Below are 12,286 nucleotides of genomic sequence, written 5' to 3' on the forward strand. Positions count from 1 at the left end.
CTGGATGGATATTCAGGTTATAATCAAATTGCAGTAGATCCCCAGGATCAGGAGAAAACGGCATTCACATGCCCATCTGGAGTATTTGCATACAGAAGGATGCCATTTGGGCTATGTAATGCACCTGCAACCTTTCAGAGGTGCATGCTCTCAATTTTCTCTGATATGGTGGAAAAATTTCTGGAAGTCTTCATGGATGACTTTTCAGTGTTTGGAGACTCATTCAGCTCCTGCCTTAACCATTTAGCACTTGTTCTAAAGAGATGCCAAGAGACTAACCTGGTTTTAAACTGGGAGAAGTGTCACTTTATGGTGACTGAAGGAATTGTCCTTGGGCACAAAATCTCGAACAAGGGGATAGAGGTGGATCAAGCTAAAGTAGAGGTAATTGAAAAATTACCACCACCTGCCAATGTTAAAGCAATCAGAAGCTTTCTGGGGCATGCAGGATTCTACAGGAGGTTTATAAAGGATTTTTCAAAAATTGCCAAACCTCTGAGCAACCTGCTAGCTACTGACACGCCATTTATCTTTGATAAAGAGTGTCTGCAAGCATTTGAGACTCTGAAAGCTAAATTGGTTACAGCACCAATCATCTCTGCACCAGACTGGACATTACCATTTGAATTAATGTGTGATGCCAGTGACCATGCTATTGGTGCAGTGTTGGGACAAAGGCATGACAAGCTTTTGCACGTCATTTACTATGCCAGCCGTGTTTTAAATGACGCACAGAAGAATTACACAACCACAGAAAAAGAGCTACTTGCAGTGGTTTACGCCATTGACAAATTCAGATCCTATTTAGTAGGATCAAAGGTGATTGTGTACACTGATCATACTGCTCTTAAATATCTACTCACAAAGCAGGATTCAAAACCCAGACTTATAAGATGGGTGTTGCTTCTGCAAGAGTTTGATATAGAAATAAGAGACAGAAAAGGGACGGAGAATCAGGTAGCAGACCACCTGTCCCGAATAGAACCAGTAGAAGGGGCGTCCCTCCCTCTCACTGAGATCTCTGAAACCTTTCCGGATGAGCAACTCTTTGCCATCCAGGAAGTACCATGGTTTGCAGACTTTGCAAACTACAAGTGATGAGCGGATAATTTGTATGCTTTTTGGCATTGTTTTTAGTATATTTTTAGTATGATCTAGTTAGTTTTTAGTATATTTTTATTAGTTTTTAGTTAAAATTCACTTTTCTGGACTTTACTATGAGTTTGTGTGTTTTTCTGTGATTTCAGGTATTTTCTGGCTGAAATTGAGGGACCTGAGCAAAAATCTGATCCAGAGACTCAAAAGGACTGCAGATGCTGTTGGATTCTGACCTCCCTGCACTCGAAGTGGATTTTCTGGAGCTACAGAAGCCCAATTGGCGCGCTCTTAACGGCGTTGGAAAGTAGACATCCTGGGCTTTCCAGCAATATATAATAGTCCATACTTTGCCCAAGATTTGATAGCCCAAACCGGCGTTCAAAGTCACCTCAAGAAATTCCAGCGTTAAACGCCGGAACTGGCACCTAATTGGGAGTTAAACGCCCAAACTGGCACTAAAGCTGGCGTTTAACTCCAAGGAGAGTCTCTACACGAAAAAGCTTCATTGCTCAGCCCAAGCACACACCAAGTGGGCCCGGAAGTAGATTTTTATGTCATTTACTCATCTATGTACTAGTTTTCTATAAGTAGGACCTTTTACTATTGTATTTAGAGAGACTTTTGGTAGCTATCTTCGTTTGATGCTATCTTAGACCTTTGGGAGGCTGGCCATTCGGCCATGCCTAGACCTTGTTCTTATGTATTTTCAACGGTGGAGTTTCTACACACCATAGATTAAGGTGTGGAGCTCTGCTGTACCTCGAGTATTAATGCAATTACTATTGTTCTTCCATTTAATTCCACTTGTTCTTTGTCCAAGATATCACTTGTTCTTCAACTTGATGAAGGTGATGATTGATGCCCATCACCATTCTCACTCATGAACAAGGTGACTGACAACCATTCTTGTTCTACAAGCATCTGAGGCTTAGTGAATATCTCTTGGATTCCTGATTGCACGATGCATGGTTGATCGCCTGACAACCGAGTGCTCGCCTGACAAACGAGCCAACCATTCCATGAGATCAGAGTCTTCGTGGTATAGGCAGGACCTGATGGCGGCATTCAAGAGAATCCGGAAGGTCTAACCTTGTCTGTGGTATTCTGAGTAGGATTCAATGACTGAATGACTGTGACGTGCTTCAAACTCCTGAGGGCGGGGCGTTAGTGACAGACGCCAAAAGAATCAATGGATTCTATTCCGGACTGATTGAGAACCGACAGATGAATTCCGCTATGCTGTGACGGAGCATATGCAATCGCTTTCACTGAGAGGATGGGAGGTAGCCACTGACAATGGTGAAACCCTACACGAGCTTGCCATGGAAAGGAGTAAGAAGGATTGGATGAAGACAGTAGGAAAGCAGAGAGACGGAAGGGAAGGCATCTTCATACACTTGTCTGAAGCTCTTACACCAATGATATACATAAGTATCACTATCTTTATCCTTTATGTTATTTTCGTTCATCATCATATACATTTGAGTTTGCCTGACTAAGATTTACAAGATGACCATAGCTTGCTTCAATGCTAACAATCTCCGTGGGATCGACCCTTACTCACGTAAGGTATTACTTGGACGACCCGTGCACTTGCTGGTTAGTTGTGCGAAGTTGTGTAATGCCATGGAATTGAACCACCAAGTTTTTGGAGTTCATGACCAGGGATTATGAGAGTTGTGAAAAGTATTGTTCACAATTTCGCGCACCAAGTTTTTGGCGCCGTTGCCGGGGATTGTTCAAGTTTTGAGCAAGCTTTTGGTAACAATGCCTGGGATTGTTCTAGTTTGGACAACTGACGGTTCATCTTGTTGCTTAGATTAGGTATTTATTTTTTTCGAAATTCTTGAAGATGAATTCTAGAGTTTCATGATGATTTGTTGAAATCTGGCTGGCTGAAAAGCCATGTCTAATCTGATTGGACCGAGGTTTCAACTTATCACCACAAGAGCTTGTTGATTTTCATCAATTTTGCTTTTGGAGCAGTGATCTGCTAAGGCTTGGCTGACCTTTGGTCATGTCTAGTGTTTTGGACCGAAGCTTTCTTTGAAAGCTTGGCTGGCTGTGAAGCCATGTCTAATTTTTAGACCGGAGTCTTAGACTAGCATTGCACTGATTCCTGGAATTCTCATTAAGAATTTTGATATCTTTTTCCACTTAATTTTCGAAAAACACAAAAAAAAAATTATTACAAAATCATAAAAACCAAAAAATTATTTGCTGTTTCTTGCTTAAGTCTAGTGTCTCATCTTAAGTTTGGTGTCAATTGCATGCATTCATTCATGTGTCTTAAGGATCTTCAAGTAATTCTTGATGATTTCTTACTCTGATCTTTGAATTCTTTTGGCTTGAGTGTTTATGTGTCTCATATAGTGTCAGTAGTACACAAACTGCTAAGTTTGGTGTCTTGCATGCATTGTTATTTGATTCTTGTTGCATTTTGATTATTAAAAATCCCAAAAATATTTTTAATTTGTGTCTTTTCAAGTCAATGATACAAAGAATTGAAGATTCAGAACATAATGCAGAGGAATTATACAGAAAAAGCTGAGCATTCAAAAATGCCCAGTGAAGAAGGCAGACTGGCGTTTAAACGCTAGCCAGGGTACCTGGTTGGGCGTTTAACGCCCAAAGAGGTAGCATTTTGGGCGTTAAACGCCAGAATGTATACCATTCTGGGCGTTTAACGCCAGGATGGTGCTAGGAGGAAGATTTTGTTTTCAAATCAATTTTTTTTCAAATTTTCAAAGTTTTTCAAAATCAAATCTTTTTCAAATCATATCTTTTCAATCAAATGTTTTCAAAATCAATTTCTTTCCTTTTTAAAAGATACTTACTAACAATTAATAATTTGATTGAACATTTTTTGCCTTTTCTGTTAAGGAAGGTTTTATGTTTGAATCATATCTTTTCTTGTTAGGCAAGTCATTAATTTTTAAAATCATATCTTTTCAAATTGTTTTCAAATCATATCTTTTAAAATTGTTTTCAAATCATATCTTCTCAATCACATCTTTTTAAAACCATAACTTTTCTATCAAATCTTTTTAACCTCATCTTTTTCAAAATAGTTTTCAATCAAATCTTTTTGACTTCTAATTTCAAAATCTTTTTCAAAAATTACTTGATTTCTTTTTCACTTTCAATTTTCGAAAATTATCAATCAAATTTTCAAAATGTTTTCAAAATCTTTTAATTGAATTTTCGAAAATTCTCTTCCCTCCTTCTCACATCCTTCTATTTATGGAGTACCACTCCTTCTAAATGCACAATTCGAACCTTATCTAATTAAAGTTCGAATTCTTCTTCTCCTTCTTCTTTCTATTTCTCTTTTCCTCTGACACTTCAAGGAATCTCTGTACTGTGACATAGAGGATTCCACATTTCTCTTGTTCTCTTCTCTTTCATATGAGCAGGAGCAGAGACAAAGGCATTCTTGTTGAAGCTGACCCTGAACCCGAGAGAACCTTGAAGAGAAAGCTAAGAGAAGCCAAGGCACAACTCTCTTTAGAGGACCTGACCGAATTCTTCAAAGAAGAAGAACACATGGCAGCCGAAAACAACAATAATGCCAACAATGCAAGGAAGGTGCTGGGTGACTTCACTGCACCTACTCCTGATTTCTATGGGAGAAGCATCTCTATCCCTGCCATTGGAGCAAACAACTTTGAGCTTAAGCCTCAATTAGTTTCTCTAATGCAACAGAATTGCAAGTTCCATGGACTTCCAATGGAAGATCCTCATCAGTTCTTAGCTGAATTCTTGCAAATCTGTGACACAGTCAAGACTAATGGGGTTAACCCTGAGGTCTACAGACTGATGCTATTCCCTTTTGCTGTAAGAGACAGAGCTAGAATATGGTTGGATTCTCAACCTAAAGAAAGCCTGGACTCTTGGGAAAAGCTAGTCAATGCCTTCTTGGCAAAGTTTTTTCCACCACAAAGATGGAGTAAGCTTAGAGTGGAAGTCCAAACCTTCAGACAGAAGGATGGAGAATCCCTCTATGAAGCTTGGGAAAGATACAAACAATTAATCAGAAGATGTCCTTCAGACATGCTTTCTGAATGGAGCATCATAGGTATTTCTATGATGGTCTCTCTGAACTATCTAAGATGTCCTTGGATAGCTCTGCTGGAGGATCTCTTCATCTGAAGAAGACGCCTGCAGAAGCTCAAGAATTGATTGAAATGGTTGCAAATAACCAATTCATGTACACTTCTGAAAGAAATCCTGTGAACAATGGGACTAGTCAGAAGAAAGGAGTTCTTGAGATTGACACTCTGAATGCCATATTGGCTCAGAACAAGATATTGACTCAACAAGTCAATTTGATTTCTCAAAGTCTGTCTGGAATGCAAAATGCACCAAACAGTACTAAGGAAGCTTCATCTGAGGAAGAAGCTTATGATCCTGAGAACCCTTCCATGGAAGAGGTGAATTACCTAGGAGAACCCTATGGAAACACCTATAATTCTTCATGGAGAAATCACCCAAATTTCTCATGGAAGAATCAAGAGAGACCTCAACAAGGTTTCAATAACAATAATGGTGGAAGAAACAGGTTTAGCAATGGCAAGCCTTTTCCATCATCTTCTCAGCAACAGACAGAGAATTCTAAGCAGAATACCTCTGACTTAGCAACAATGGTCTCTGATCTAATCAAAACCACTCAAAGTTTCATGAATGAAACAAGGTCCTCCATCAGAAATTTGGAAGGACAAGTGGGACAGCTGAGCAAGAAAGTTACTGAACTCCCTCCTAGTACTCTCCCAAGTAATACAGAAGAAAATCCAAAAGGAGAGTGCAAAGCCATAGACATGGCCGAATATGGAGAGGAAAGAGAGGAGGAGGACGCCACTAAGGAAGACCTCAGTGGGCGTGTACCAATCTCCTCTGAGTTCCTCAATGAGGAACAATGGGAATCTGAGGCTCAAAATGAGACCATAGAGATTCCATTGGACTTACTTCTGCCATTCATGAGCTCTGATGAGTATTCTTCCTCTGAAGAGGATGAGTATGTCACTGAAGAGCAAGTTGCTAAATACCTTGGAGCAATCATGAAGCTAAATGACAAGTTATTTGGAAATGAGACTTGGGAGGATGAACCACCTTTGCTCACCAAAGAACTGGATGACTTGTCTAGGCAGAAACTGCCTCAAAAGAGGCAAGATCCTGGGAAGTTTTCTATACCTTGTACCATAGGCACCATGACCTTCAAGAAGGCCTTGTGTGACTTAGGGTCAAGTGTAAACCTCATGCCCCTCTCTGTAATGGAGAAATTAGGGATCTTTGAGGTGCAAGCTGCAAGAATCTCATTAGAGATGGCAGACAACTCAAGAAAACAAGCTCATGGACTTGTAGAGAATGTTTTGGTGAAGATTGAAGACCATTACATCCCTACTGATTTCATAGTCCTAGAGACTGGGAAGTGTATGGATGAATCCATCATCCTTGGCAGACCCTTCCTAGCCACAGCAAAGGCTGTGATTGATGTTGATAGAGGAGAGTTGATCATTCAAGTGAATGGAGAATCCTTGGTGTTTAAGGCCCAAGGACATCCCTCTATCATCATGGAGAGGAAGCATGAAGAGCTTCTCTCAAAACAGAGCCAAGCAGAGCCCCCACAGTCAAACTCTAAGTTTGGTGTTGGGAGGCCACAACCAAACTCTAAGTTTGGTGTTGAACCCCCACATTCAAACTCTAAGTTTGGTGTTGGGAGGTTCCAACACGGTTCTGAGTATCTCTGAGGCTCCATGAGAGTCCTCTGTCAAGCTAATGACATTAAAGAAGCGCTTGTTGGGAGGCAACCCAATGTTTTATAGTTAACTATTTTCTTTTGTTATTTTATCTTTTTTGTAGGTTGATGATCATAAGAAGTCACAAAAACAATGAAAAAAGCAAAAACAGAATAAAAAATAGGAAGAAAAATAGCACACCCTGGAGGAGAAGAAGCTGGCGTTTAAACGCCAGTAATGCTAGCTGTTGGGCGTTTAACGCCCAGTCTGGCACCATTCTGGGCGTTTAACGCCAGAAAGGGGCACCAGACTGGCGTTAAACGCCAGTAAAGGGCAACAACCTGGCGTTAAACGCCAGGAATGGGCACCAGCCCGGCGTTTAACGCCAGAAATAGCTCAAAACGTGATTTTGAGCAACTTTTGGTGCAGGGATGACTTTTCCTTGACACCACAGGATCTGTGGACCCCACAGGACCCCACCATCAATCTCTCTCTTCTTCCCCCATTCACCAATCACCTCAATACCTCTTTCCCAAAAACCCTTCACCTATCAAATCCCATCTTTCTCTTCACCACTCACATCCATCCTTCATAAATCCCCACCAACCTCACCCTTCAAATTCAAACCACTTTCCCTCCCAAACCCACCCATCATGGCCGAACCATTACCCCCCTCTCTCCTATATATACCCTTCTTCAACCCTTCATTTTCACGCAACCTAAACACCCCTTCTTTCCCTTCTTGGCCGAACACACCACCTTCCCCCTCTTCCTCATTTCTTCTTCTTCTACTCTCTTTTCTTCTTTTGCTCGAGGACGAGCAAACATTTAAGTTTGGTGTGGTAAAAGCGTTGCTTTTTCGTTTTTCCATAACCATTTATGGCATCCAAGGCCGGAGAAACCTCTAGAAAGAGGAAAGGGAAGGCAAAGGCTTCCACCTCCGAGTCATGGGAGATGGATAGATTCCTCTCAAGGGTGCAGCAAGTCCACTTCTATGAAGTTGTGGCCTTGAAGAAGGTGATCCCCGAAGTCCCCTTTTCACTCAAAAAGGGTGAATATCCGGAGATCCGCCATGAGATCCGAAGAAGAGGTTGGGAAGTACTTACCAACCCCATTCAACAAGTCGGAATCTTGATGGTTCAAGAGTTCTATGCCAATGCATGGATCACCAAGAACCATGACCAAAGTGTGAACCCGAATCCAAAGAATTATCTCACTATGGTTCGGGGGAAATACTTGGATTTTAGTCCGGAGAGTGTGAGGGTGGCGTTCAACTTGCCTATGATGCAAGGAGATGAGCATCCTTACACTAGAAGGGTCAACTTTGATCAAAGGTTGGACCAAGTCCTCACAACCATATGTGAAGAGGGCGCACAATGGAAGCAAGATTCAAGAGGAAAGCCGGTTCAATTGAGAAGGCATGACCTCAAGCCCGTGGCTAGAGGATGGTTAGAGTTCATACAACGCTCAATCATTCCCACTAGCAACCGGTCCGAAGTTACCATAGACCGGGCTATCATGATCCATAGCATCATGATTGGAGAAGAAATAGAAGTTCATGAGGTTATAGCCCAAGAACTCTACAAGGTGGCGGACAAGACCTCCACTTTGGCAAGGTTAGCCTTTCCTCATCTCATCTGTCACCTCTGTTATTCAGTTGGAGTTGACATAGAGGGAGATACCCCCATTGATGAGGACAAGCCCATCACCAAGAAAAGGATGGAGTACACAAGAGACCCCTCTCACCATGAGATCCCTGAGATTCGTCAAGGGATGCACTTTCCTCCACAAAATTATTGGGAGCAATTAAACACCTCCCTAGGAGAATTGAGTTCCAACATGGGACAACTAAGGGTGGAGCATCAAGAACACTCCATTCTCCTCCATGAAATAAGAGAAGACCAAAGAATCATGAGGGAGGAGCAACAAAGACAAGGAAGAGACATTGAGGAGCTCAAGCACTCCATAGGATCTTCAAGAGCAAGAAAGAGCCGCCATCACTAAGGTGGACCCGTTCCTTGATTTCCTTGTTCTTTATTCTTCTGTTTTTCGATTTTTATGCTTATGTTTATCCATGTTTGTGTCTTGTGATCATTAGTGTCTTAGTGTCTATGCCTTAAAGTTATGAATGTCCTATGAATCCATCACCTCTCTTAATAAAAACGTGCTTAATTGAAAAGGAGAAGAATTGCATAAATTCTGAATTTTATAGTAGTTTAATTATTTTGATGTGGTGGCAACACTTTTGTTCTCTGAATGTATGCTTGAACAGTGCATATGTCTTTTGAATTTGTGGTTCATGAATGTTGGCTCTTGAAAGAATGATGAAAAAGGAGACATGTTACTGAGGATCTGAAAAATCATTAAAAATGATTCTTGAAGCAAGAAAAAGCAGAAAAAAAAAAGAGAAAGAAAGCAAGCGAAAAAAAAAACCGAAAAAAAAAAGAGAAAAAAAAAAGAGAAATAAAGTTGTGATCCAAGGCAAATAAGAGTGTGCTTAAGAACCCTGGACACCTCTAATTGGGGACTTTAGCAAAGCTGAGTCACAATCTGAAAAGGTTCACCCAATTATGTGTCTGTGGCATGTATGTATCCGGTGGTAATACTGGAAGACAGAGTGCTTTGGGCCACGGCCAAGACTCAATAAGTAGCTGTGTTCAAGAATCATCATACTTAACTAGGAGAATCAATAACACTATCTGGATTCTGAGTTCCTAAAGAAGCCAATCATTCTGAATTCCAAAGGATAAAGTGAGATGCCAAAACTATTCAGAGGCAAAAAGATAAAAGCCCTGCTCATCTAATTAATACTGATCTTCATAGATGTTTTTGGAGTTTATTGCATATTCTCTTCTTTTTATCTTATTTGATTTTCAGTTGCTTGGGGACAAGCAACAATTTAAGTTTGGTGTTGTGATGAGCGGATAATTTGTATGCTTTTTGGCATTGTTTTTAGTATATTTTTAGTATGATCTAGTTAGTTTTTAGTATATTTTTATTAGTTTTTAGTTAAAATTCACTTTTCTGGACTTTACTATGAGTTTGTGTGTTTTTCTGTGATTTCAGGTATTTTCTGGCTGAAATTGAGGGACCTGAGCAAAAATCTGATCCAGAGACTCAAAAGGACTGCAGATGCTGTTGGATTCTGACCTCCCTGCACTCGAAGTGGATTTTCTGGAGCTACAGAAGCCCAATTGGCGCGCTCTCAACGGCGTTGGAAAGTAGACATCCTGGGCTTTCCAGCAATATATAATAGTTCATACTTTGCCCAAGATTTGATGGCTCAAACCGGCGTTCAAAGTCACCTCAAGAAATTCCAGCGTTAAACGCCGGAACTGGCACCTAATTGGGAGTTAAACGCCCAAACTGGCACTAAAGCTGGCGTTTAACTCCAAGGAGAGTCTCTACACGAAAAAGCTTCATTGCTCAGCCCAAGCACACACCAAGTGGGCCCGGAAGTGGATTTTTATGTCATTTACTCATCTATGTACTAGTTTTCTATAAGTAGGACCTTTTACTATTGTATTTAGAGAGACTTTTGGTAGCTATCTTCGTTTGATGCTATCTTAGACCTTTGGGAGGCTGGCCATTCGGCCATGCCTAGACCTTGTTCTTATGTATTTTCAACGGTGGAGTTTCTACACACCATAGATTAAGGTGTGGAGCTCTGCTGTACCTCGAGTATTAATGCAATTACTATTGTTCTTCCATTCAATTCCACTTGTTCTTTGTCCAAGATATCACTTGTTCTTCAACTTGATGAAGGTGATGATTGACGCCCATCACCATTCTCACTCATGAACAAGGTGACTGACAACCATTCTTGTTCTACAAGCATCTGAGGCTTAGTGAATATCTCTTGGATTCCTGATTGCACGATGCATGGTTGATCGCCTGACAACCGAGTGCTCGCCTGACAAACGAGCCAACTATTCCGTGAGATCAGAGTCTTCGTGGTATAGGCAGGACCTGATGGCGGCATTCAAGAGAATCCGGAAGGTCTAACCTTGTCTGTGGTATTCTGAGTAGGATTCAATGACTGAATGACTGTGACGTGCTTCAAACTCCTGAGGGCGGGGCGTTAGTGACAGACGCCAAAAGAATCAATGGATTCTATTCCGGTCTGATTGAGAACCGACAGATGAATTCCGCTATGCTGTGACGGAGCATATGCAATCGCTTTCACTGAGAGGATGGGAGGTAGCCACTGACAATGGTGAAACCCTACACGAGCTTGCCATGGAAAGGAGTAAGAAGGATTGGATGAAGACAGTAGGAAAGCAGAGAGACGGAAGGGAAGGCATCTTCATACACTTGTCTGAAGCTCTTACACCAATGATATACATAAGTATCACTATCTTTATCCTTTATGTTATTTTCGTTCATCATCATATACATTTGAGTTTGCCTGACTAAGATTTACAAGATGACCATAGCTTGCTTCAATGCTAACAATCTCCGTGGGATCGACCCTTACTCACGTAAGGTATTACTTGGACGACCCAGTGCACTTGCTGGTTAGTTGTGCGAAGTTGTGTAATGCCATGGAATTGAACCACCAAGTTTTTGGAGTTCATGACCAGGGATTATGAGAGTTGTGAAAAGTATTGTTCACAATTTCGCGCACCAACAAGGCAGTGAGATTTATACCCAAAGAATACAGTAGACAGCAAATAAAGAAGCTGATCACGGATGCAAAGTATTACCTTTGGGATGAGCCGTATCTCTTTAAGAGATGTGCAGACGGAGTAATCCGTAGATGTGTGCCTAAGGAAGAAGCACAGAAGATCCTATGGCACTGCCATGGATCACAGTATGGAGGACATTTTGGAAGTGAGCGAACAGCCACAAGAGTCCTCCAAAGTGGCTTCTACTGGCCTACTCTCTATAAAGACTCCCGAGTGTATGTACTTAATTGTGACAATTGCCAAAGATCCGGCAATCTACCTCACAGTTACGCCATGCCTCAGCAAGGGATCTTGGAGATTGAGTTGTTTGATGTATGGGGCATTGACTTCATGGGACCCTTCCCACCATCATACTCAAACACTTATATTCTGGTGGCAGTGGATTATGTATCCAAATGGGTGGAGGCCATTGCAACACCCACCAATGACACTAAAACAGTGTTAAAATTCCTCCAGAAACACATCTTCAGCAGATTTGGTATCCCTAGAGTGTTAATTAGTGATGGGGGCACTCATTTCTACAATAAACAGCTTTATGCTGCTCTGGTTCGTTATGGAGTTAGCCACAGGGTAGCTACCCCATATCATCCACAAACTAATGGGCAAGCTGAAGTCTCAAATAGAGAACTCAAAAGGATCCTTGAACGGACTGTAATTAACCGTAGAAGGGATTAGGCAAGAAGCTTGGATGATGCTCTGTGGGCATACAGAACAGCATTCAAGACCCCTATAGGGACCTCTCCATACCAGCTTGTGTATGGAAAG

The 12,286-nt window shown here is 41.3% G+C and overlaps 1 non-coding gene across 1 annotated transcript; it reads right to left on the minus strand.

Annotated features, from left to right (window-relative positions):
- Nucleotides 1–5,049: 5,049 nt before the first annotated feature.
- On the minus strand, nt 5,050–5,157 carry LOC130971812 (small nucleolar RNA R71). The gene has a single exon (XR_009083020.1). It is a non-coding gene; the product is annotated as a small nucleolar RNA R71 (small nucleolar RNA).
- Between the last annotated feature and the right edge of the window lie 7,129 nt (nt 5,158–12,286).

Source organism: Arachis stenosperma, chromosome 3 (genome assembly GCF_014773155.1).
Source record: "Arachis stenosperma cultivar V10309 chromosome 3, arast.V10309.gnm1.PFL2, whole genome shotgun sequence".
Lineage (NCBI taxonomy): Eukaryota > Viridiplantae > Streptophyta > Magnoliopsida > Fabales > Fabaceae > Arachis > Arachis stenosperma.